Source organism: Copadichromis virginalis, linkage group LG16 (assembly GCF_057382275.1).
Source record: "Copadichromis virginalis isolate Kocher_CV1m ecotype Utaka linkage group LG16, C_Virginalis_male_GT1.1, whole genome shotgun sequence".
In the NCBI taxonomy this organism is placed as follows: domain Eukaryota; kingdom Metazoa; phylum Chordata; class Actinopteri; order Cichliformes; family Cichlidae; genus Copadichromis; species Copadichromis virginalis.
In genome coordinates, this window is record NC_140633.1 from 3539306 (window position 1) to 3564951 (window position 25646).

General features: G+C 42.3%; 2 long non-coding RNA genes across 2 annotated transcripts in view; both read left to right on the forward strand.

The window, feature by feature from the left end:
• The window catches only part of LOC146690088 (uncharacterized), a 384415-nt gene that overhangs the window by 174200 nt on the left and 184569 nt on the right, over positions 1-25646 (forward strand). The window lies entirely within an intron of this gene.
• Positions 23144-23765, forward strand: LOC146690094 (uncharacterized). The gene is made up of 3 exons (XR_014915825.1): positions 23144-23300; positions 23371-23540; positions 23620-23765. It is a non-coding gene; the product is annotated as an uncharacterized LOC146690094 (long non-coding RNA).

A 25646-nucleotide genomic window follows, 5' to 3' on the forward strand; every position in this document is an offset into this window, starting at 1 on the left:
CTCTAGCACCAGCCATCACAGAAATCCCTCTTTGCACTGGGTGTGTTTCACCAAGAAAGGCCTTCTTACTACATACAACTCCAGTTCAAGTGCCAGCCTCTTTGGCAACTGTCTGGCTTCTCTATCGTGTTGCTCTGCTGAAGCTTCATGCCTGTGTCACTTCTGCACATGCTCCGTGACTGCTCTCGCGAGTGCCCTCACCTCACATCTTTTATGCAGTGTGAGCAGGTGTGGAGAACTGCTTTGATCAGGGTGTAGGAACTATAAAAAAATTAAAAATAAAAGCATGCTAAATATATAGAATCATGCATACAACCATACTACAAAACCAAACCAATAAAAGATAGAATAAAGCATTAAAATGCTACTGCTCATGTCCTGAAAATCTGATATTGCATCAGTTTTAATGAATGCATAGTCCTACAAAATTAACAGTGGCCTAAGGTGGACTGTAATTTCCAGCCTGAATTATTGCTTAAACTGGCCTCTGAAAGCCAAAGTGCAGAGTTCCTGCACTATCCAAAGGTTATGACACTAACCGCCAGAGGCTGTAAGAACATGATGTTTAGTTTCTTTTTCTTCTTTTCTTGGGGACACTTAGTTTTGCCCTGCTTGTAGGTCTTGTTTGATTTCAATAGACTCCAGAGAAACATACCTGCTCTAGTTGTTAATTTTGTCCCTTAGCAGTTTGGCGCTTAGCTGACATGATACAGTTTTAGAGCTTGATCTTGTTTTTTTGATTTTTCTTGGGGTTTTTTTGCAGTATATGCAAATGTTGATGATTACTAAAAATAAATCGGCTTTCTATAAACAACAGCTTGCTGTCTTTAAAGTCAGATCAGGACCCCTTACCTTTGTTTATGGTTAAGTGTCTTTATTTTACAAAAACCCTGTGCACAAGTAGCTGAATTTCTCCATTATTTGTTTCCTCCACAATAATGATGTTATTATTAGAAAAAAAAAACATTGAACGTGTCCTTTTGCCTTCAATGACAGCACTATATGAGAGTGTTATTCTGTGAAAATTAAGCTATATTCTAGCTGACATTGTCTTTAATGAAGGATTAAGTGAAACAGTCTACATGATGACTTGCTTTTTATAATTAATTTGGAAGAATTATATATGATTATGGCTCTCTTCTTATCTCTGTGTTTTTACGTAATAGATCTGATTTGATTTGTTTACATGTTCTTGCACTTTTGTAATCCTGCTTGAATCTGAAATCCATAAAGTTTCTTTGCTGAAACAAAGAAACTGTGTCAGCTCAACAGGGCTTTATCACTGCAGACGGAAAAAGAAGTCTTTAGATGTAGATACGGTCTGGAGATTCAAAACAAGCCTGTCAGTGAATTGTGAAGTAATTGTCTTTCTTGGGGTGAGGTGGCTGTAGCTCAGGTGGTAGAGCAAGTCAGCCACTAACCAGAAGGTCGGGCAAGATACTAACCCCATCTTACTCTCTGCTGCATCCATCGGAGTGGGAATATGTATAGAGCACTTAAGAGCTTAGAAGAAGTGCTTGTGTGAATGGGTGTGACTGGATGAATGAATTAGTTGTATGAAGCGCTTTTAGTGCTCAGACAGAGTAGAAAAGCGCTATATAAGAACCAGTCCATTCACCATTCTTTCCATGATAAGTTACAGTTATCAAAAGCAGTGAATACAAATAAAAAGGGGAATCTCATAGCACACCTACTGAGAGTTCAATATCAAATGTGAAGGATTGTAACCAGCAATTCAGCACTGCTGCATGTAGATGACAGCTCAAGTGACACGAGTAACAGCTTTGTTGAGGGTTCAAAGACAATCTCAATTACTGGATTGGCCACAAAAATCTCAAGGCGCTTTATATTGTAAAGTCAAGATTCTGCAGCATTAGAGACTCTAACCATTCAGCCATCGGTTAGCTGTATGTGCGTGGTGACAGTGGGGAGAAAAAACCTTTTAAACAAATTAAATGTAATAAACATTTTCTAAATTGAACAGATTTACAAGTAGGTGACAGTGTATTACCAAAAAGTGTTTAGTGTTGTTGGCTCTCCTGTAAGGCCTCAGTAACACTAGAGAAAAAAAGAACAGCATTCTACACAAGAATATGAATGTCAAGACTGATAGACTTCAAATATTTTAGAGAAACAAAGGTTTTTGTTTTTTTTACAACAAGTGATATATACAAAAAGTGCAAGGGGACGGGGCTCCAGGAAATCCAGGGAAACGGGGTAGCTCACGATCACTCCTCATGACATCATCCCACCCCATCCCACCACCACCACCAATGAGAGCCTCCCCGCAACCCACCAGGCTTATCTGGGTGAAGACGACGGAACTCCCGCAACATGTCCAACGTGGCCAACACAGTGGCCCAGGGAACCCAGGACCCCTAGCCCTCCAAGTCTACCAGATATCGAAGCCCCCATCCCCGGCACCTCACATCCATAATCTGAATGATAGAGAAGGTTGGGTGGCCAGGTGGGCAGAGAGGGCCTGGAAGGTGGGCACAAAGGAGAGACAGGGTTTGCAGATGACAGCACTCTGATGGGGCTCATCACCAATGATGACGACACCGCCTACAGAGATGAGGTCCAGCGTCTGACAGAATGGTGTGACCACAATAACCTCACCCTAAACACTAGGAAAACCAAGGAAGTGGTCATGCACTTCTGTAAGACAAAAACTGACCCCCTCTCCATAAAAGGTGACTACGTGGGGAGGGTGTCCTGCTTTAAGTTCCGTGGCACCCACATATCTGAGGATCTATCTTGGTCAACAAACACGTCAGCCTTAGTGAAGAAAGCCCAGCAGAGCCTCCATTTCCTGAGGATTCTGAGGTGGAACAGGCTGCAGATTGACCTACTAGTGTCCTTCGATCGAGCCACAATCGAGAGTGTGCTGGTGCCCGCCATCTCCGTGTGGTACGCTGGTTGCACAACAGCCGATAAGAAGAGACTCCAGAGAGTCATCAGAACTGCAGAGAAGGTGATCGGCTGTCCAACCTCCTCCCTGGACTCCATTGCCAGCTCTAGATGTCTCTCCAGAGCCAGGGTGATTATTAAAGACCACCTCCATCTCAACCACCACCTCTTCAACATCCTGCCCTCTGAAAAAAGTTCAGATCTATCAGGCCCAAAACCAACAGACTAAAGAACAGCTTCTTCTCGTGGACTGTCAGAACTATTAATGCAAATTAAGAGTGTGAGCAGACCTCTCCCATACAATCATTCTGTTGCTGTGATTCCCTGTGCAATATTTCAGCAAATGTGGAATTTCCATCTCTATTTTTAACGACCATAGCCCTTCCACCCTTATTTATTATTGATTATATTTTATTACGATGCCCTTGTACACACCCCCATAGTGCTTCCTGTAACTAAAACATCGTGTATAGTGTTTTTATATTGTTTTTCTTTACTTTTGTTGTCATGCTTCCCAATTTCGCTGTGCAAGCAACTGTACAATGACAATAAAAGTTCTAAGTTTCTACGTTTTTTTTTTTTTTTTGGGGGGGGGGGGTTGTGTCCTGTCTGGCACTGTAGCAATCAGAATTACTGCCTGAAGGCCAAGAAAAATGCCCAACAGATTTACTTTCCCAAGTGGGCCTTTTGCTATACTGGTCCACTTGATTGTCATAGTTTATTTGATCTTTATTAGTTATTTTTATTCTAAGTTATTGTAATCAGGCCAGACTGGACTCAGGGACGAGAAAGAAAAACAAGAAGAAAAGTTCAGAAGAAAGTTAACAGAAGGAGAGGGAAAGAAAAAGGAGAAAAGAGATAGAGAGAAAAGACAATGAAAATCTGCTTCATCACCTTTTTTTTTTCCTGGATCACCTGTTGAGAAAGAGTTTCTACGTTCTAAGGTAGGATAGGTGAGTTGTAAGCCATGGTCCCAAATTGTTGAGAGAGTGCATCTGGATTTATGTTGCAAGATCTGGGCCTGTAGGTGATTGAAAAAGGGAATCGGGTGAACAACAGGGCCACCTGGCATGTCGGGCGTTATGCCGTTTGGCAGATTGGAAATATGCCAGGTTCTTATGATTTGTCCAGACAATGAATGGCAGAACCTTGCCCTCGAGCCAGTGTCTCCACTCCTCCAGTGCGGGCTTGATGCAGAGGTGTTCGTGGTTTCCCACATCATAGTTCTGTTCTGCAGGGGTGAGACAACGAAAGAAATAGGCACAGGGATGGAGCTTACCATCCTTTTGTTGGGAGAGCATGGTCCCCAACCCCAAATCACAGGCTTCCACCTCCACGATGAACTGGAGACCTAGTCCATTTGCAAAAAGATAGGTGTTGAAGCAAAGTGTTCCTTGAGGTGAGTCAATGCATTCTGGGCAGACAGAACCTTGGGGGAGGTGAGAGGGGTTAGAGGCAAAGCAATTCTACTAAAATCCCAGATGAAACGGTGGTAGACATTTGCAAAGCCTAGGAAATGCTGAAGCTTCTTATGATCTGGAGGAACATGCCAGTTGACTACAGCTTGAACCTTGACTGGGTCAGCTGAGATTTCCCTATTCAATGATGTAGCCAAAGAATGACAATGTTTTGACATGGAATTCACATTTCTCCCCCTTTAAAAATAACCGGTTTTCTAGGAGGCGCTGGAAAACTTGTCTGGCATGGCATTCGTGTTCAGCCAGCAGTGCACGGGCAGGAATTCACTGCTGGCTGGAAATTCCGACACCACTTCACATTTAAAGAAGAAAGGGATGAAATCTGACTGTGCAATTCAAACTCTGGAAGTCAGTTCTTTTTTTTAAATAACTAACGTTAGCCTGCTGCAACTACCGTGTTCTAGTTGTGGTACCTACTAGTGATGGGATTTCCGGCTCTTTTTAGAGAACCGGCTCTTTCGGCTCCGAACCGGCTCCGAACCGGCTCTTCAGGTTGTTTTGTTGCTTTAATTAATTTATTATTAACAATAATATAAAATTATGCACAAAAGGAATTACTAATGTAAAAAAATTGGTTTTATTTATATATGTTTATATATTTGATTTGATATACCTTTATAAGTCCTACAGGGGAAATTTCATAAGGCTGCTGACCTATTGCACGCAATGGCGGCGCCATCTTACCCTCCGACCATACATACATTACACAAAACATCACATGGGGAAGACAGGTCAGAGAGGTATAACAATGGAAAATGCACCACATGAGGAAAGATAAGGAGAAAAAATAACTCCCCCCAGACTGAGAAGAAAAAAACACCTCTGCACATGAAAAAACTCTTAATACACCAAAGAAACACATGACAAGCAACAGGGGCGGGTAAAGGGTGAGAGACCGCCGACTTAGACAGTACATCCGGGCCTGCAGCCTGTGCGCTGGTCTCCTTGATCCCTGTCAGCATCGGAAGGGAATAAGCGTCGAAGGCATTTGGAAAGGGAGGGGGGATGAGTGTGTGCATATCAGTGTATATGTGTGTGTGTGTGTCCATAGTTCAGCTGAGACAGTGTCCTTCACCCTGCCAGGCTAAGTAAACAGTCTTCCAGCCAACCCAGGTGGCCTTGCATGGAATGGGGGGAACAGACTAAACACAGTCGTTATCAGGGTGTTGTTGTTCAGCTCCAACCTTGAGACCGCAGCTGGCGCCGAGAGGGTCTCCACATGAAGTGATGGTGCTTTTTACTTTAGTGCGAACAGCTCATATGAATTTCAAAGCAGTTCTACAGTCCAACACTGGTCTCTCAATCTCCTGTTGGAGAGCCGTGAGCTTCGTCGTTCTGTGATGTTGTCATTTCTTGTGCTCAAGGAGCCGATTCTGAGAACTCACGGCAGTGTGCCTCCCCGAGATGTCATCCAATTTGCGCCCAGAGATGTTATTCCGAGCGAGCCCTTCTGAGATGTATCCAGTCTGCAGTCAGAGATCTTATTCTGAGTATTCACAGCAGCCGTAGCCTCTCCAAGATCTTATCCGTGCTGACTCAATGAGCCCATTTTGAGAAACTCACGCCTCTCCCATCATTCCAATCCCAGCGGGCAGCCTTGTGGGGGTTTGAACAGCTGGTTCCACTTTCTTAATTCTTTGATAAGTCAGGGCCAAGCCAGCTCCGATCAGCAAGAACCCTGTTATCATGGTTCCGAATAGGTAGATATCTTCAGCACTCAGGCTCACCTGAGCCCAAACTTCTCGTTGAGAAAGGATGTCAATTGCATTTAGGGACCAGTTGATCAAATCCATAATTCCTCTTTTAGGTTTTAGAGAACAGACTGTAAGTAAGTAAGTAAAATTTTATTTATATAGCACATTTCTAGATAGAGATCACAAAGTGCTTTACAAGATATAACAGATTAAAAAGACAAAATACAAACAAAGTTAGCAAAAGGCAGTTTTAAAAAGATGTGAGAGAGTGTTCCAGGGAAAAGTAATAAAAAACACGAGACTAGACAAGGACATAAGAGGCTAAGCAGGGAAGATAAGGGAGAGGAGGAGGAGGAGGAGAAAAGTGCGACCGCCTTCGTCAAGAGCAAGAACAGGAATGTAAATCTTGTGTAAGTACACAATTAATATAAATACATACGGTGGCCCCAAGAGACAAAGCACGTACAAACTCCAAAACACACTCCTATAGTTAACTGAACTTCCAAAACAGAGCTACTAGATCACTTAAATTACACAACTGAAACCATGAAAGCATATGTGTATTGTTTGTGTATTTATACACAAGCACTCATATATATTCAAATAATTTAAAAAAGTTCATGTAGCTGTTACTACCACACACCAAATCCGGTCGTTGGTACTTCCTGGCTTGTGTAGCCACAAGATAACAAAAGCTCAACACTGCCCCTAACATCCTGGAGCACTTCTGTTGTGTTTTGTTGAGTTTGTATGTGCTTTGTCTGTAAATATACTTTTATTTATTCACTCCACATAAAATGTAATAAATAAATCATATAATACGAAAACCAACTATTCACAGTTCAACTTTTAACTATTTAAATTTTCAGCTTTTTCCTTTTCAACATATTTAAAGTGAAACAACACAAAACACTGCAAACCACAACACAATTAAATATAAATTATAATATGAAAACAAAAAGAAGTTGCATATTCTCTGTCATATGGACCTGCATGAATAAACTTTCTGAATCCTTTATCATCTGCAACTGAAAATAGTTGTGGATGATTACTATACCTTTCTAATGTGACATTGTTGTCCCCGGCTCTCTCTCTCCCTCCCGCTCTGTTCCTGTGCTACTGAGTGCAACTACCGCCCCTCCCCCCTCTGCCCAGCACAAAGCACAAGGCTCGCGTGAAGCAGAAAAAAAGTACAAGAGAGAGAGAGGGTGAGAGAAAGAAAAAACAACCCACGGCTCGCGTCGTTCACGTCAAAGATCCGGCTCCAAGAGCCGTTTCGTTCGCAACCGACCCATCACTACTGCCTGCCTGGGTTATGTGACACTTCAGTATCTTCGATGTACTATTGCTGTGTGATTTATTACTCTTTGCTCCTCTACAGTAAACATATTGTCTGTTCAGGGAGATTTGGGCTTAACAGCCAATTGGTAGAGAAAATCCAACAAGAATTTACAGGATCTGATTCAGAATACGTTACTCTCATTGAGTAACTTAACGGAATACTTTACAAACTACATTGTAGGGCATGTATTCTGTAATCTGAATACTTTTTTAAAAGTAACCTTCCCAATACTGTGTACCAGTCCACATCTAAACTATTCTACAATGCTTAACTGTGTGCAATAAAGCATAAAACACACATCTGATGCTCTCCTTCATATATAACTAAGTGATACAAAGTATTGTTAGAACATGTAATCAATATACATGTAAAAGAAATTTCAGTCAGAGTGGGCACTGAGGAGAGGTCAGGTGGGTCGGTCAGCTGATAGAAGTAGGGGCGTATTTTAAACAGTTCATTTCAATTTCAATTTCAATTTTATTTCTATAGCACATTTAAAAGTCACAGGTACAACAAAGTGCTTCACAGACGAGCCATACTTGCAGGTTTACAGCAAAAGAAAACAATCAACAACAAAAATACAGTTATAGGATGGTACTATTGCAACAAGCATGAACCGGGAAGAAATTAAGCTAAGTAGTTTGAAAGGCAAGCTTAAACAAATGGGTTTTTAACCGTGATTTGAAAGATTGAATAGTTTCCGACGCACGGACATCAACCGGCAGGCTGTTCCACAGTTTTGGTGCAGCAAAAGCAAAGGCACGATCCCCCTTCGTCTTTAGTCGAGACATTGGTTGCATTAGGAGCCCCTGATTAGAGGATCTGAGTGCCCTTGTAGGGATATATAAATTAAGAAGGTCAATCAAATAACTGGGTGCCAAGTTATTTAAGATTTTAAAAGTGTATAGAAGAATTTTAAAAACAATACGGTACTTGACAGGAAGCCAATGGAGGTTAGCTAGAATAGGAGTGATATGATCCTGTCTTCTAGTGCCGCTTAAACGGCGTGCTGCGGCATTCTGGACTAATTGTAGGCGTTGGATGAGGGAGAGTTGGAGGCCTAAGTAAAGAGAATTACAATAGTCCAGTCTAGAGGTTATGAAAGCATGAATGAGCCTTTCAAGGTCCTTGTGTCGTAGGTAAGGCATTGCCTTCGAAATTTGGCGTAGTTGGTAGAAGCTGGTTTTTACCACTGCAGCCACTTGCTTATCTAATTTGAGGGAACTGTCCAGCACTACTCCCAGATTTCTGACAGTAGACGATAGATGGCTGGCATAAGAACCTAAGGTCCCCGATAGCTGTTTCAACGGCATATGGCTACCAAAGACGATAATTTCTGTTTTGTTTTCATTGAGGGTTCATGTAGCAATCTTCACCCCACCCCAAAACGCTCTCTTTTTACCAGTCTAGCAGTGGATTGTTTGTTGTAGCCCAGGGAAACCAAAACAAGAGGTGCATTAAAAAAAATTATGAATTAAGTATGGTTGCCAGACAGGGCTAGCAATACTGGCTTGGTAATGTGAGTGATGTCAGGGAGGCGCTGGCCCCTAAACTATACCCCTGCAACTGCTGCCTCTCTGATAACTCCACCTGGGTAACCCATTCACCTACCTGCCCACTCTCGGTAACCGTCTCACACGCCAGTTTGCCTGCCTCAGTAACCCGTCTTCCATCTCTCATACAACAGTGTGATAAGTCAGTTACTGGTTTTCTTTAGTTTCAGCTGTTTCGTATTACTACGTAATTCTGATTCTTCCAAGAAAAAAACTTGCTCTGGTCAAGTCGAGCTATGTTTATGTTTATGTTTATGTTAATAAATGATAAATGTAAATAAATCCTGAACCACTCTAAGTATGAGTATACGCCTTATGTTCACCTTTTGGCTCATTCTGATAGTGCCTTTTAATTTCCATCAAACGAATGTGGCACTTTTTGTTTTTAATACCTTACACACACACACACACACACACACACACACACATAATTATATTATAATGAGGTGGGATTATGATATGCATTTTTAATCCTCATTAATAATAATCTCCATTTCTGCTATTAATTATTGACTGCATGCATTTTAATCTTATCCGCTAGCATTTTAATTCATACATTTTTTCTGTTTCTTGCATGACAGAAGAAACATTTTCTCATCTGACACAACACAGTTTGTCTACTTGCTGGTTGGATTCAGTTAAGCATTAAACCACTTGTGTTTTTCTTAGAAAAAGTGAGAATTGCCAGTTTGAGGATGGTTTGCAATGGAAAAAAACCCAATGTTGAAACTTAAACAAACAGAGGTTTGTTGACACAACTATCCACCCAGATCACGCAGATATGAACTGGAAAGCAGGCTCAGGATTGATGTTTGCTCTTTGGAATGAAAATGAAAAGTACCATCGACTGCAATGTAAGTTTTGTCCCAATAGCCCCCGACACACCTGGTCTTTATTAACGGGCTTACTTCATGGAAATAAAAATGGCTTATTCATTTTTATTCAGTTTCACCAATATCAGCAGTACAACAACTAACACCACTTTTTGTTTTTTACTTCTTGATGTCTTAGTGCTTCAACAAATATGTCTTTTATGATGAAATTGATTTTTTACACTCCAGTGGATTGTTCATCCACCTCTCTTAACCCTTGTATGGTGTTCGGGTCTGTGAGACCCGTTTTCAGTTTTTCTCAAGAGAAAAATTAAACAATGAATTATTTTTTCAACCTGAAATTCATTGGCTTTGGCTTATTTTCTGTGAAGAACATAAATCCGAACTAATTTTCAATGACCGAATGCTGTACCTCCCCCCACGCATTTACATTACATACAAGGTGTTCGGGTCCACTGGACCCAGGTCTAATAAAAGTGTTGAAAGTGTAGGTCCTGTGTTCCCACACTCTGTCTTCCTCCTTTCTGGTGCTGCTGATAGTGTTTTCTTCCCCTCCTGCTCCGCACAAAGTTGCAACATTGTTGAAAATTCAACTATCAACACCGTCTGCTCTGACATTCCCGCACATTTTACCCTCTTTCTTGAGGGATCCAAATTTTATTTTCTCATACCCTGTCCCACCTGCAAATTAGGGGCATAATACTATAAATAAGACTTTGCCAGTGTGGTTCTTTATGACAACTGATCAAGATGGCAAAAGATTATCTACTGCGAGGGCCATCCAATTGATTTTGGAAGAGAGAGGGGCTTCAGATGATGATGTTGACAAAGAGGTTTCAGAACATTTCACATTTCTGAAAATTCAGAGTCTGACAGTGACTTTGAAGAAGAGGATGAGGTTGAGCACCATTTAGTAACAAAACGAAGACGAGTACCCCATCTGCAGCCAGCTCCAGGACCAGAACAAGCCCACCAGACAGCAAGTGAAGAAATATGGATGTCAATAACTGGTGAAATTGAATGGTCTTCTTGCCCAAGAAATGAGCCACCCTGCAGAGCTGTTACTGTGATAAGCCAGGGCCAACACGGCTGGCAGTTACTCATGTGCAGGACATCAAGTCTTCATTTGAGCTTTTCATCCCAGATTCCATCCAGAAAATTATTCTGGATTGCAGTAATCTAGAAGGAAGGTGTGTTTTTGGAGAGAGGTGGAAGGAGATGGACCAAATTCATCTAAGAACCCCAAAGGCCTACTTTGGGGTTCTTATCCTTGCAGGAGTTTTCAGGTCCAAAGGGGAATCCAAAGAATCCCTGTGGGATGCAGAAACCGGCACGAACCTTTCCGTGCATCAATGTCTCTGGAAAACTTCCACAAAATTTCCAGGATTATCCGTTTTGATAACCGAGACGACAGACCAGCTCGACGGCAGAGAGACAAGCTAGCTGCCATCAGGACAGTGTGGGATAAGTGTGTGCACCACCTCCCCCTGTTTTACATCCCTGGGCCTAATGTCACCATTGATGAGCAGCTGATCCCATTTAGTTGTGAAACATATTGCTTCACGTGTAAATATGTTGTGTCTTTCCACTCACTCCACTTGATTATAACTGATTTATTTTTTTATAACATTTTATAAAAAAAAAAAACTAAAAAAAAACGAGAAGCACATTAATTCATAAATGTGATCTAACAAAGGTAAAGGGAAAAAATTAATCATGTTTGCTGTTCATATGGTTTGTAATTGGGATGAAGTAAACATCTGTTGAGTAATTTAACATAAAATTGTTTGATAGTGTTAATTTGGAAAGCCAAAACTCTAGCGGGTTCACCAGACCCATGAACACTGGCTGAGTAACAAAAATACGAACACCACACAAGGGTTAATGTGTATCATTGAGCTATAGTAACGTCTGACAATCTGAATTACTACAACCAACAACTCTTGCAGTCTCACTTGACTGCCACAGTGACACTTCCAAGCATAGCTGAATAATATAAGTGAACCAAACTAGCTGGATTTACCTTGACACAAGAACTAGGAGGAGGATTTTCTCGTCCACTGTCTCTGTGGGGAATATTAGTCGGTCTCATACACCAATCCCCCTCCATGAAATCTGTGGCAGCTGGCCACTAATCCTGAAAGAATTCCTTGCCTCCAAAGCATGTTTTTCTGTATCTTCTCCCACGTAACACCCAGTTCCTTTGCTCCAAGACTGAAGGACAGAGAGCAGACTTTCACTGTGTGCACACTTTATATAGGTGTTACACCCTGGCCTAGGCAACCGGCGTGCAACTTCCACAAAAATAATCCCAAAACGAGATTTAAAGCAAGATACGACATTTATTTACATCACCAAACACAAGGCGCCAAACTATTTACAACGGGGGGGGGGGGGGGGGAAGAAGATCGCGACCATGACATACAGAAACACAGGGCTTAAATACATAAAAGGAGCAATTAGGGAATGGACCACAGGAGGGATACACAGCTGGGGCAAATAAGACCTGACGAGACAAGGAAACGTAAACTGAACACTAAGATAACACAGACTTTCAAAGTAAAACAGGAAACACAACAGTCACGCCAAAACAAAACGCCTAAAACAATACACTGCCAACGCCGAACCGTAACATAGGAAATAAACTAATGTAAGCATATATTACTAAATATAGTACAGAAAACAAAAAAATGCAATATATCCACTGTAAATTCATTCTTTAAAAATATACAAGTAATTTGGTCAAACTGTAGCCTGAATGGCTGATCAGTCAATCCACACTTCCTCTTGAAGGTTACTTACAAACGACACCTCTGTCTCCTCCTTGTCTGAGCTCGCCACAATATGTTGTGCTCAAAGCACCCCCAAAGATTTCTTACTTCTTTTTAAAAACTTTTTTCGACAATATTTACTGTTTGTGTGACACACTACTGAAAATATAAAAAGCATACAGTACTTGTTTGAGACGTAACATTTTAACAACAAAAGTATAGATACTCCTCCCTCCCAAAATGGTTTGTTCCAGCTCTCCCCTGCTCTGGCTCTGGCGCTCTTGCTGCCAGAGCGATGGCGGCTGAGACGCAGCGGAGCGGAGGTGGAAGTGCCTGGCTTTAAACAGGACATATTAGCTGCATTTAACCTTCAGTTACTCTTTATATAGTTGGTAGGAGTCAGACCATGTTTCTTTTTAGCTGAAAAACATTACACCAGGTATCCTGCAGGGTTGAAAACGTGTTTCCCGACGATGTTTGCTGCCCTACAATCCGTCCTGTAGTAAATTCAGCGACATTTCACCGTCCTGTTGCTCCCATTGAAATGTATACAGCCTATTTAAAATCTAAAACTTTAAATTCTCTGTAGCCTAAAGTTGTTACCACTGTCCTGTTTGTAATGAATACTAACTAGCTAACTAACTGGATGCCCATTAACCTTATAACTCCTGTTTTGTGTGTGTGTGTGTGTACAGAGACAGCCAGGTTCATAATGGATATAAGGAAGTTTTTTCCAAAAAAAGGAGCCACATTCAGGTAAAAGTGTAAAATCAAATGATCTGTGAACCAAGAATAATGTTGGATCAGTGTTTCAATGTTTATCTTTTATTAGATGTTCGTGTGGTTTGGTTATTTGCCTTTTGGTTGAAAGTACACTGAGAGGACTTTTTGTTAGTGACCTTAATAGAATTTTTTTCATATTAATGTAATTTTTCATCTAATTGAATCTATTTGTGTATGATTGTCAGTCCAAGGAGGGAGAGAGGAAAGAGGGAACGTGAGGAGAAAGTACAAGGTCAGGAAGAACCAGGTAAGAAAACAGACAGGGAGCAGTGACAGGCAGAAACTGTTAAACTGACAAAGAGGAAAAACCTGATTTTACTCACAGTCTGGAAGTTGTGTCCTCCCTGTATTAAAGCTGCTAAACAGAATCTGCTAAACAAACTGGGCTGAAACATTTTGACCCTCTTTAACAACATTCCAACATAACATTATCATTGATCGGGGAGATTAAAATTAATGATATATTTTTATGTGGTTCAGCCACAACTCTACTGAAACCTCAGCCAGTAATAGGTCGGCCAACCTTTGGACCGTCCAGTTGTCTGCATGACTGCTGCAGTACGTGCATCACATTTGCTCACTATCAGAAAGAGCCAAACAGCCCTGGTGGAGCGAGGAGCTGTAAAGAGAAGCAGATGCTCTGTTTCTACAAATGTTTAAGCTTGTTTCAAAGATTCTGTACTGCAGCTTTAAATGTTTTCCAAAAGCACACAGACACTTATCAGTGTTTCTCACACTTGTTACAGTGTGGACCACCTGAGAAAATGTCAAGCTCTCCTAAGGACCACTATGAAAGCATGAAACCCATAAATCTTACAACACAAAATTATTACTTTTAAATTAGTAAAATTAGTGTCTGCATACATTGTATACATTCTACCACAGGCAAAGTTGCCTCCATTTTTATATTTTTTATTAATATTATGTAATAATTTATTTGTAACAATTTATTCTGTTTTGGGAGTGTTTTTTATGCATCTGTATTATATTAAACACACACATTAAAAGTGAATCTCTGTCCAAAAAATGCACTCAGTTTACTTCTTACTCACTGTGAGCATCGTTCATTATTCTCCCAGTAATGAAGGTTAGCATATGTATTTATTTATTCCAATCCATTCTTCTTTTGCAGCATTTAAATAACCTTTATCAGATTTGATGGTTTTGTTACAGACTTTTCAAAAAAGTGTTTTGCTTTTCTTTCACAAATGTGGGATTAAATTGTTAAAATGTACAAAGCAGTGATGTCATGTTTTGTGACTCGGACCCAGGAACAGAGAGACCTGATGAATTTAAGAATCTTATGATTTAATAAAGAAATTTGCAGACTTGCACAGAGATGGTAAAATTATGATGACTGATAATGGAGATGAAGACAGCAGATGATGAGGACAGGGAGGAACAGGGATTTAAATGCACCAAGGAGACATTCAGAGACAACTCGGGACAACTGGAGACATTTAAGGATGCAGGGACTGACAGAGACGGGGAAGACGGGGAAGACGGGGAAGACGTCTCATCGTGACGTGTAAAGTTTATCTTGCCTGGCTGGGCAGCTCTCTGGGTGCTCAGCACCCCCAAAGCTCTGATCCTAGAATCGCCCCTGATTTAATATGAAGGCAATAGGCAGAATGCTACAGGGCTTTGGAGCGTGATGCCATGCCCCCTCCCGCCATGACAGTAGGCCAAACGAAGCACACGGAAGCGTCAGCTATGGTTCGTACGTACTGTGTTGTTGGTTGCAACGTTAGATCACACGATAGGGACGGCAAGAAGCTGGAAAATGGGCTCTCTTTTCATCGTTTCCCCTCCTGGAGGGAACGGGAGGGATCTCATGTTCCGATATTACTAAACGAAGACGTCAGGCTTGGATTGCAGCGGTCAGACTCGGACCGGCACACAAGGCGAGTGCAAAGAAAGCGAAAAAGAGAACCCATCGGAGGTAACCCCCGCCCCAAAACATACAAAATTGCACTCATTGTACGCTAATCTGCACATAACTCTCAGATGAATCACGCACCTGGATTACTGGTGTACATTTACCTTATGTGTATGCACTAATTTTATTTGACATGCTTTCATTATGCAGCTGCAGAGTATGAAGGTGTGCGCCATGCAGAAGTAATAGATGAAGATCTGACAGAAGACCAACAACAAAATCAAAACAAAGTGAACATGTGCCCCAGTGTGGTTGTCAAACCAGGGCCAACGAAACTTGCTCTGGTTGAATATTCATAAAACTGCTGTGTTGCATGTTCAGTTCATTGTAAATAATTGTCCATCCATCCATCCATCCATTCACTTCCGCTTATCCTTTTCAGGGGCGCGGGGGCGCTGGAGCCTATCCCAGCTGTCATAGGGCGAAAGGCGGGGTACACCCTGGACAGGTCGCCAGTCTGTCGCAGGGCCAACACACAGAGACAGACAGCCACTCACATTCACACCTAGTGGCAATTTGGATTATCCAATTAACCTATCCCCACAAGCTGCATGTCTTTGGACAGCGGGAGGAAGCCGGAGTACCCGGAGGGAACCCACGCAAACACGGGGAGAACATGCAAACTCCACACAGAAAGACCCCGGCCTGATGGTGGAATTGAACTCAGGACCTTCTTGCTGTGCGGCATCAGTGCTAACCACTGTGCCACCGAATAATAAATAATTGTACTTTCTGTAAAGTGGTTTCAATACAACAGAAATGAAAAGTATGTTTATTTTTTTTTTTATTCAAGATCTGTTCACATGTACTTAGCAAATACATACACATGAAATGCAAACTATTTACATGGCAACGCACAGCTGGCATCAATCGTGAATCGTTCATCTAGAGCAATTTTGGGGGCAGCTGCTGAGGAGAAGTCAATGTTATGTGCAAGCTCTGGCTGTTTCTTGGTCGTATGGTCAACCTACTGCACCGTGTATGCGCTGACTCCACAGACGAGGCACGCGAAAATATCGGGATAGGCCAACGGCAGTAGGCTGTCTGGGTTTCCAGTCCACTGCCTTTTTTCATACGGGTCCACATTACCGATGCACGCTATTTTTTCCAAGTACCGTCTCTTGGCGTCCGGCCGCAATCGGTCGCGATACGGCCCTTTGTCTTTTGCACTGATTTTAAGCATGGTTCTGACACAGTGTGTTTGTTTTGATTTGTGGCCTTCTGTCATGGCGCTGCGATCCCACAATGCACTGCGGCGTGACGTCAACTCCAAAGCCCTACAGGCATAGCGCTAAAGAAAGCAGCCTCATGGGCAGTGTTGCTGCAGGGAGGATGGACTGTCATACCCGTTATGTGTCTGTGAGCGAGGGAGGGAGAAAAAGGAAAAGTACGAGCTGTCACGGAGCAGAAACGGGAGCTGGAAGCATGTAAATATAATAATAACCACTGCAGCTGTAACAGGGTCATAAATCACATCTTGTTATAATTACACAAAATCTAAACCCCCAAACCGTTCCTTTTGTACCTGACTTTCAGGACCTCCTAGCCTGTAGTTATGTTCATTATCAGTTAGAGCCCCTCCTCATTCTTTCCTTCTTCTTCTTTGGTGCAACCCTATAAATACAGTGTACCCCTTTTGCCTCTCCCCTTTTCTACAATTCCCCTGTGGGAGAGGAGCTGGAGTGGGCAAATTATTTACTTGGAGGCCTTTCTTTCTTTTACCTTTTTTATCAGACACAATGCAGAATCACACCGGTTACACAGCCAAACAGAGTGCCTGACGAGCCCAGCTGTAAGTAAGCTATTAAGACTCGACTGTACGCTGTGTTCGTGTTTCCTCTGAAACAATAAGCTCTGTTGCAGCAGCCTTTCAACGCCTCTCTCTGTCTCTCACTAGCAAAGTGACCCAGACAACAAAGTAAAGCTAGTTTTCAGCTGCGAGCCCGACACGAACCCGACGTATCAGCCAGAGGTCCCTTTACTACGGTTCGGAGCCGCAGACCTGTTTTATATACGCAGCCTTGCCTAATGTCCACCTACTGTTACTCATTTATATTAAGATTTAAAAATCTAATTGGTATTAGTATGGCGAGTAGCCTTCAGTAATAGTAATAAATCACACAGCAATAGGACATTCATATAGTTGTAAACAGCATGATAATATATTAAGTAATCCAAAGTATTCAGAATACGTTACTCTCACTGAGTAATGTAACAGAATACGTTACAAAATACATTTTGGGGCATGTAATCTGTAATCTGTAGTGGAATACATTTTAAAAGTAACCTTCCCAACATTGACAGTCAATCACATACACATTATATATACATATATATAAATTCCCCTCTCACCCCTGTGGTCCTCATCCTGTCCTCGGGTCCTCTACCAGAGTCCTGGGAGCTTGAGAACCCACCAAAACCCACCACTCATTCTGACATAACTTTTTGAATATAGCTAAGTAAATATCCCACCAACTTGTGTGTTGTATGTTTGGGATAACCACTGTCATTGAACACAATAGCAGACCTTTGAAACAGTTTGGTGCGAGTTTACGTCTTCCATGGCAGAAGTCAGACTGAAGAAGAAATGTGGTGTGAGTCTCAGCTACAGTATATTTTGTCTCATCAGTGTTTAATATCTATGTGATTAATGAAACGTGACTTAAATGTCATGGCACTTTCGAAAGTCGTGTCCCAGAAGGTTGTAATTGTGAGTTTCGCTGACTGCATACTGTGATGTCTGCTGTGTTTTGTTTTGTGTTGGATTCAGCCTGCCTTCCACCAGCTGTCGTCCCACATTCACACTAATTTCAGGAATGCACACATACACCTTTGAATACTGACATCTAACATATGGTGGAGTGTAGTGTCTTTAATAAGTTAAGCTGTATATCAGCTAATGCGTATGGTGTTACTGTGTCACAAAAGCAAAGCGCAGGGAACAGCTTTTAGATGGAGCTTTGAGGTTTGAATGTGGTGTCTCTGTTCCTTCCAGCACTGGCAAAACCAAAGTGTTTGAGAAGCCCTAATGTGTTTACCTTTGTGTCTTATCCCTTTAGCTAATGGAGCCTCTGATCCCAAAGGAGGGGTGTCAGGGGCGGGGTAGTGTATTTAGTATTTATTTATTTATTGTCATTGTCAAGAACAATGAAATTGCGTTTGGGGCTTCCATAGTGAACATGCTTTCATTGATGAGGTAAATGACATAATGAATTAGCATTTTCAAATAATCTGCTACAGACTATTCCTGCATAACTCCTCGGATCTAAAATCCAAGGAGTCTTCTATCTGCCTTCAGCTGATCCAAAATGCTGCAGCAAGAGTCCTGACAGGGACTAGAAAGAGAGAGCAGATTTCTCCTGTTTTGGCTTCCTGTTAAATCCAGAATTCAAAATCCTGCTCCTCACATACAAGGTCTTAAATAATCAGGCCCCATCTTATCTTAATGACCTTGTAGTACCATATCACCCTATTAGAGCACTTCGCTCTCGCTCTGCAGGCCTACTTGTTGTTCCTAGAGTATTTAAAAGTAGAATGGGAGGCAGAGCCTTCAGTTTTCAGGCCCCTCTTCTGTGGAACCAGCTTCCAGTTTGGATTCAGGAGACAGACACTATCTCTACTTTCAAGATTAGGCTTAAAACTTTCCTTTTTGCTAAAGCATATAGTTAGGGCTGGACCAGGTGACCCTGAATCCTCCCTTAGTGATGCTGAAGCAGGCCTAGTCTTCTGGGAGCTTCCCATGTGTGTTTCTTTTTCACCAAACTTTTTAATGTTTTTATACACCACTCTGCATTTAATCATTAGTTATTATTAATCTCTGCCTCTCTTCAGCAGTGTGGCTTTTTTCCTGTCCCGCTCTCCTCACTGTCAACCAGTGATGGCTGTCCCTCCCTGGGCCTGGTTGTGCAGGAGGTATCTTCCTGTTGAAATCGAGTTTTTCCTTCTCACTGTCACTACTGTAACTGTTGAGTAATTTCTGCAAAGCCCATTGAGGTGACTGAGTTGTGATTTGGTACTGATTAAAATGAACAGAATAATTTATTCTGCCACAAAGCAAATAAATTAATGAGTTTTAATGTGTTGAATTGGCCTCTAAATTCTCTGGATCTCAATCCTGTTTAGCATCTGTAGGATGTGCTGGACAAAGAAGTGCAAAATGGTTGTACTGCATCCAGTGTGCAAACTTAGGACTGTTCCTTTATTTGTCAAAGCAACAGTACAAACTCTTCAGATGAAGTGGAATTTATGACTTAACAGAAGTAAAAAGGTAAATGGCCTGTATAGCTTTACTAGCCCCTAAGGACCCCAAAGCGCTTTACATATCCAGTCATCCACACATTCACACACTGGTGATGGCAGCTACATTGTAGCCACAGCTGCCCTGGGGCGCACTGACAGAGGGGAGGCTGCCGGACACTGGCGCCACCGGGCCCTCTGACCACCACCAGTAGGCAACGGGTGAAGTGTCTTGCCCAAGGACACAACGACCGAGACTGTCCGAGCCGGGGCTCGAACCGGCAACCTTCCGATTACAAGACGAACTCCCAACTCTTGAGCCACGATTGCCCCGCTTGCTGTTCACTCCTCATTTTCCGTCTGCCTGCTGTGAGCTCTGTTGTCAGATAAAGGGAGTGTACAAAGTATGTGATACAAACAGTACGTGTGCCAGTCTTGCCTTGTGTTGTCGGTTTGTTAGCCAGCCATTGTTTAGGTTTGTAGTTGGTTAGCTGCCTGAGCAGGGTCATTAGCTGAAATAACTCTGCAGAGTCTGTAGTTTCTTTCAGTTCAGATGTTTCTCTCACCGCTTTGCTAAACCTGTATTTCCATGTATTGAAACTGTCTGTGTCTCCACTCCTTTCCAACCTCAGGTGTGAACCAGGGTTTGCGATTATTATACCTAACCCCGGTGCTTGATGGTAAGCACCTGTCGTCACAGAAGCTGATGTAGGACATCACAGCATCTGTATAATTCGTCAAAATGTTGGTACCAGTCCTGAAAACACCCCAGTAAGTTTAGTCCAGACAAACCTGCAGATTCTCTACAGCATTAGTCAATTAGTTCAGTGCAGGTTTAGTTTGTTTCTGCATGTCTGCAGGAATCAAGCCATAAAACCAGGTTAATATAACGCCAGATGGACACAACCCATGACATTTTAAACCACGCCGTTATTTATTTATTCATCAACAGCCAAGCCAAAATGCAGAAGTGTGTGAAAAACTAAGTGCACCTAATGTCTCAATCCGGTCTTTAAGTCTGACGTCATTAGCTGTCAGAAGTGAGAGAGTAACGTACACTAACATCATCCATCTGTTCTTTTTAGGTTAAAATAGAATCTGTTGGCACTCATAAAGGAACTGTCTGATGCAACTTTAAACATATCTTACTTCATTCAGTCTGGCCTTGTCTAGTCTTACAGTAATCATCTGTTACCAAAGTTCACAAAGCCTTTACAGTTTGTCTTTTAGATAACCGGAGAGGTTGCAGAGCATAACTTTGAAGTGCTAATTCATGCTATACATGTTATATCGGTGAATCGTAAACTCTATTTATTGCAGCCTCACTATGCTGCAGATTGAACACAGCCCATGTTTTCATATTAACTTTACTTAATCTGTAACTTTACAGTAGTGTAAGAAAGCCTGCAAAGGCTCACCTGTCACTACACCAGGCGAAGAAAGCTCAGGGGTTGAAAGGCAATTTCAAGGGTGAGTCTTTCTCATTTAAGTGATGACTTCTTTATGGAGTTTGTTCTTAATAACAGATAAACTGTTCTTTTTAAGAAACCTGTGAAAAGAGTCATTTAACCCTGAAAATATCAATTCTTTTGAACTGGTCAGCTACTAGATTACTATGTTCAGCTGATTAGAGTAGATCGTGTCATACTAGGTTAAGCTACCAAATCACAGTCTTTACTATTTGGTAGAAAAAATGATAGGGCATTTTTTTTTTTTCAAAGAAAGTGATGGAGGAGGAAAAGCCATGGGCACTAATTTCAAAGGTTGGGGGTCCACATGGCTACTGTACCTTGAAGAGCTAGCTGACATAGTGAAACAACACTTCCAGATCGTCTGCTACAAAGACTTTCTGCAGAACCCTGTGCTCCATAATCCAAAATACAGGCTCTGCTAAATTGGAAGTACTGCCCTGCAGCCAAGCCTTGGTTGCTCAGGTTGCTTCCCTGCCTTAAAGTTGTAGCCAGTGGAGGAGTGGGAATCGATCATCTGGATGTGCTATTCATCAACAGTCTTGGTGCCAAAGTGGCCAACACACCTGGTGTGGTCAGTGCACTGCAGATTTAGCCATGGGGCTACTTCTGGCTTCAGCTCGCAACATTCATGAGGGTGAGATTACAGGTTAACCAAAGTGGCCCAATGTTCAAGCAATTCTATAACCAAGACCTAATGCCTAATCACTCTTAACTCTTCAACAGATAAGCAGAATAATACTTCCTTCTTTTAGACGTAGGAGTAAATTGCATCATTTACCATGTTAACATGATCTAAAATGTATCATCTGTGAATCCAGCCAAAAGATTTTTTTCATCATAGGTCACCAGATAGCTACAGACCCAAAGACTGTCCATATACCTCAAAATCTGATGGGAGTTGAAGTCACACGGGCGACCCTTGGAATCACTGGAATGGGAGAGGTTGGTTACAAGATTGCTCAAAGAAGCAAAGGATTTGAAATGAAGGTTATGTATCACAAGAGGACCAGAAGGTAAATAAAAGAACACAAGTATACAGCGGAACCCCGACTTACGAAATTAATTCGTTCCTAAGGGTCTTTCGTAAGTCGAAGCACCCATCGCGCCTTTTGAGTGAACGATAGGCTATAGGCTAACTGCTAACTGCAACAACAATACGTTGTTCAAGTGGAACAGCGAAGCGCAAGTACGAAAGCCAAGAGGGTTGTCACATGATTCGGAAGGCATTGTGGGCATTGTAGGCATTCTGGGCTCAGCCAATCAGAGCCAGCGAATTTCATTATGCGGGCATTTTGCTGTAACACGGGAAAAAATATTGCCGTTAAGTGCCTTCGTAACTTGAATTTTTCGTTAAATGCGGTATTCGTAAGTCGGGGTTCCACTGTATATATATATATATGTTTTGTAGTGATGATTTCATTAGTGTGCTAAAAGCCCTCAAGGATGATTAGTCAGTACTGCTGTAGTGGTTGGGCTTTTCTACCCTTCCACATTTTGCTCTTGTTTCTGTATATATAGAACACCAGAGGCAGGTCGAAGCAGCATCAAGACTTCAGAACAAAACAGACACAATACCAATGACAATAAATATGATTTAGTCAGACACTATATGACAGGAGTAGTTGGCATGGAGGTGGGCTTGCTTAAAACAGCTTAAATTAGTCACCCTCAGTTTCTATACCGTCTCCCTCAAATACTCTTCATGCTGTTCAGGAGCACCGAAGACGAGCAAGCAGTTGGAGCAAGTTATTGTGAGAACTTGGATGACCTGCTCAGGTGCTCAGACTTTGTCATGATAGCTGTAAATCTGACCTCAGAGACATCAGGCTCATTGGCCACAGGGAGTTGTCCCTCATGAAGCCTACAGTGACACTGATCAACATCAGCAGAGGTGGGAATAATGTGTTTCCTGTACTATAGTGTTTAGTGATCACTGGTTCAGTGTAATAACAATTCTTTATAAACCTCAGGTCTGGTTGTGAACCAGGACGCCTTACTTGCAGCTCTCAATTCGTGCAGCGGCCTTAGATGTGACTCATCCTGAACCTTTACCAAGGTGCTATGTCTGTGCGTACAAAGTAACACAACAGAATCACGCGTTCAAGCAGACTCATGCAGTGCTATTGTCATGGTCTGGGTGGGCACCTGCAGGTCTCCGACAGCGGCCCCTCCTCCTTTGGGCGGAGTTCGGTTGCTCCTCCCTGGCTGACCACCTGTGAGCAATCATGCCAGCAGTATATCAGACCTGCGCTCTCAACCATTCATCGCCTGAGTATCTGCTATCCCCATGTCAGTCGAGTGAAGCATCATAACTCTGTCAGACGCTGTGTGATGTCTTACTTGTTTTTCTTGTCCTCAGAGGTAGCACCTGGAGTGGAGATCTTGTCTCCCTCACTCCCGCCTTCCTGGACCTGGGCCGCCTGCTGCTAACACGACGTGGCCTGCCGGCCCACCACTCACTTGCCTGCCTCCCCACGCCTCGACCGCTTCCGGGCTTCCGCCCCACCTGTCTCCTCCACCTGAAACCAAGTAAGGCAACTCAATTCAACTGTGGAGGATCGTTGATTGTCTGCTGGATCCCACTGACCGTGATCTCCTCTTATTCCAGTGCCCCGGCCCCTGCCTAATCCTGTTTCTACCTCCCCGCTGCCTCTGCTGTTCAGCCGTCTCCTAGAGGTGTCTAGGTCACCCTCATTATCGTAGATAATCCTACGCGCCACGAGTGTGGTGGCGCCGCTTTGCTTTTGCTTTTGTTTGCCTGTGGGCGGAAATAAATCATTTATTCCCTACCGTCTCGCTTCCGGGTTGGTTTCTGCACCTGTGTCCATCTTTGTTCCCTCGTGCCGCTGGGCCGTGACAGCTATCTCTGATTTTTCTTGTGTAGGGATCATCCATTGCTTGAGCTTCCTAATATACTCATCACTCCCCACATTGGCATCTCAACCATTACCACAGCACGTGTGATGGTGAAGAAGATGGTCGAAAACGCCCCGGCTGGAGTGAAAGGGTTACCTGTTCCAAATGAAGTTCATCTACACCGTCAAACTGTTAAATCTGACTTTATTTTTAGAATTAAGATCTCTAAAAAAGTAAGATTTGAACACAGTAAGTTGCAGGATAGTTTCAATGTAGGATCGTATCACATGATGTTTGATAGATACAGGTTGAAAAATGTCTTTGAAGCAAAGTTAATTATTTTATTAACTTTATATACAGTGAGGTCCCACCGGTGCTACCAGTGTTTTCATGCCTGTGGTGTAAAGGTCAGCCATTAATCAGTGCTTGAACAAAATGTGGTATGTATTAATGAAAAAGTCTTTGAAGTAGAAAAGGAAATGCAACACTTTTGGACACAAATGAAAACTTTAAGAGCCTTTTGGTTTGATAATTAATCTAGAAGAACAAACAAGCTAAATAATCTTCTAATAAGCTTCCAGTGAACACTTAAATAGAAACACAATGTCACGGTCCAGTGTTTTTGTTTCTGTGTTACTATTGAACTTTGATTTTGTTATTGTTTATCTTTTCTAGTCTTTTGGTTTCTGTGCTCCATGGTTGCTGTCTCACCTAGTCACGTCCGCATCTGTTATGTTTCCTGTCTTACTTTGAAAGTCTGTGTCCTATGTCATTGTATTGACTTTTTCTTCCCCTTGGTCTTGTCATGTCGGATTACTCCCAGCTGTGTTCCCCTTCTGTGTCTCATTCCCTCGCTATCCCATGTGTATCTAAGCCCTGCGTTTCCGTCTGTTAGTTGCTGGTTCGTCTGCGTGTCTACCCGTATTTCTGCTGTGTGTTTCTCCATGTTCCAGGTTTCCCGTTCCAGGTTTCTCATTGCAGGTTTTTGTTCCTTTCATTATTATTTTGTAGCTGTTCCCAGTTTAGGTTTTTGTTAGCGTAGTTCCCTGCAATGCTCTGCTTTGGTTTATATTTTGCCTTTCATTGTTAATAAACTTTCTCACAGCTACGCTGTCGTCCGTGCTTGCATTTGAGTCCAAATCCTCGTCCTCCAGACGGTCTGCCGCACACACAAAGAAGATTCTCTCTTATCTGAATGAAGCCCTGCTGCATCCAGGTACCCCCGTCCTCAGTAAACGACATTTCTATCCTACAGAATATGTTTTAGTGTTGCCTGGATTGTATTCCTCAACATGAGTCCCAAATTCCCAAATTAATTTGTCAACTGGAAAACAACTTGGTGTGCTGTTTACTGTCATGGAAATACTGTTGTAATAATCAGTGCTAATATTAAACAGAGTTAATATTTCAAATAAGGAGGCCTTCAGCCAAAATCAGAAGTCCTGTTTCATTTTTTTTCTGCTTTTGGCTCTTCCCTAAAATCATCCCTCAGGCATAGTTCCTAGCTTTGAGCACTGAGCAGAAAAACTCTAAGTTTAATAATAACATCATTTCCAGGTTCTCCTTCCTCAGGACATGGAGAAAGTTTAGCCGCTGCTGGGCCTTCTTTACCAGGGTGATGGTGTTGTGGGTCCAAGTAAGATCAGTGGAGATGTGGATGCTTAGAAACCTGAAGGTAGAGACAGATTCCACCCGTTCTCCATTTATAATCAGAGGGGAGTGGAACTGTCTGTGTCTCCTGAAGTCCATTACGAGTTCTTTTGTTTTTGGACGACCAGC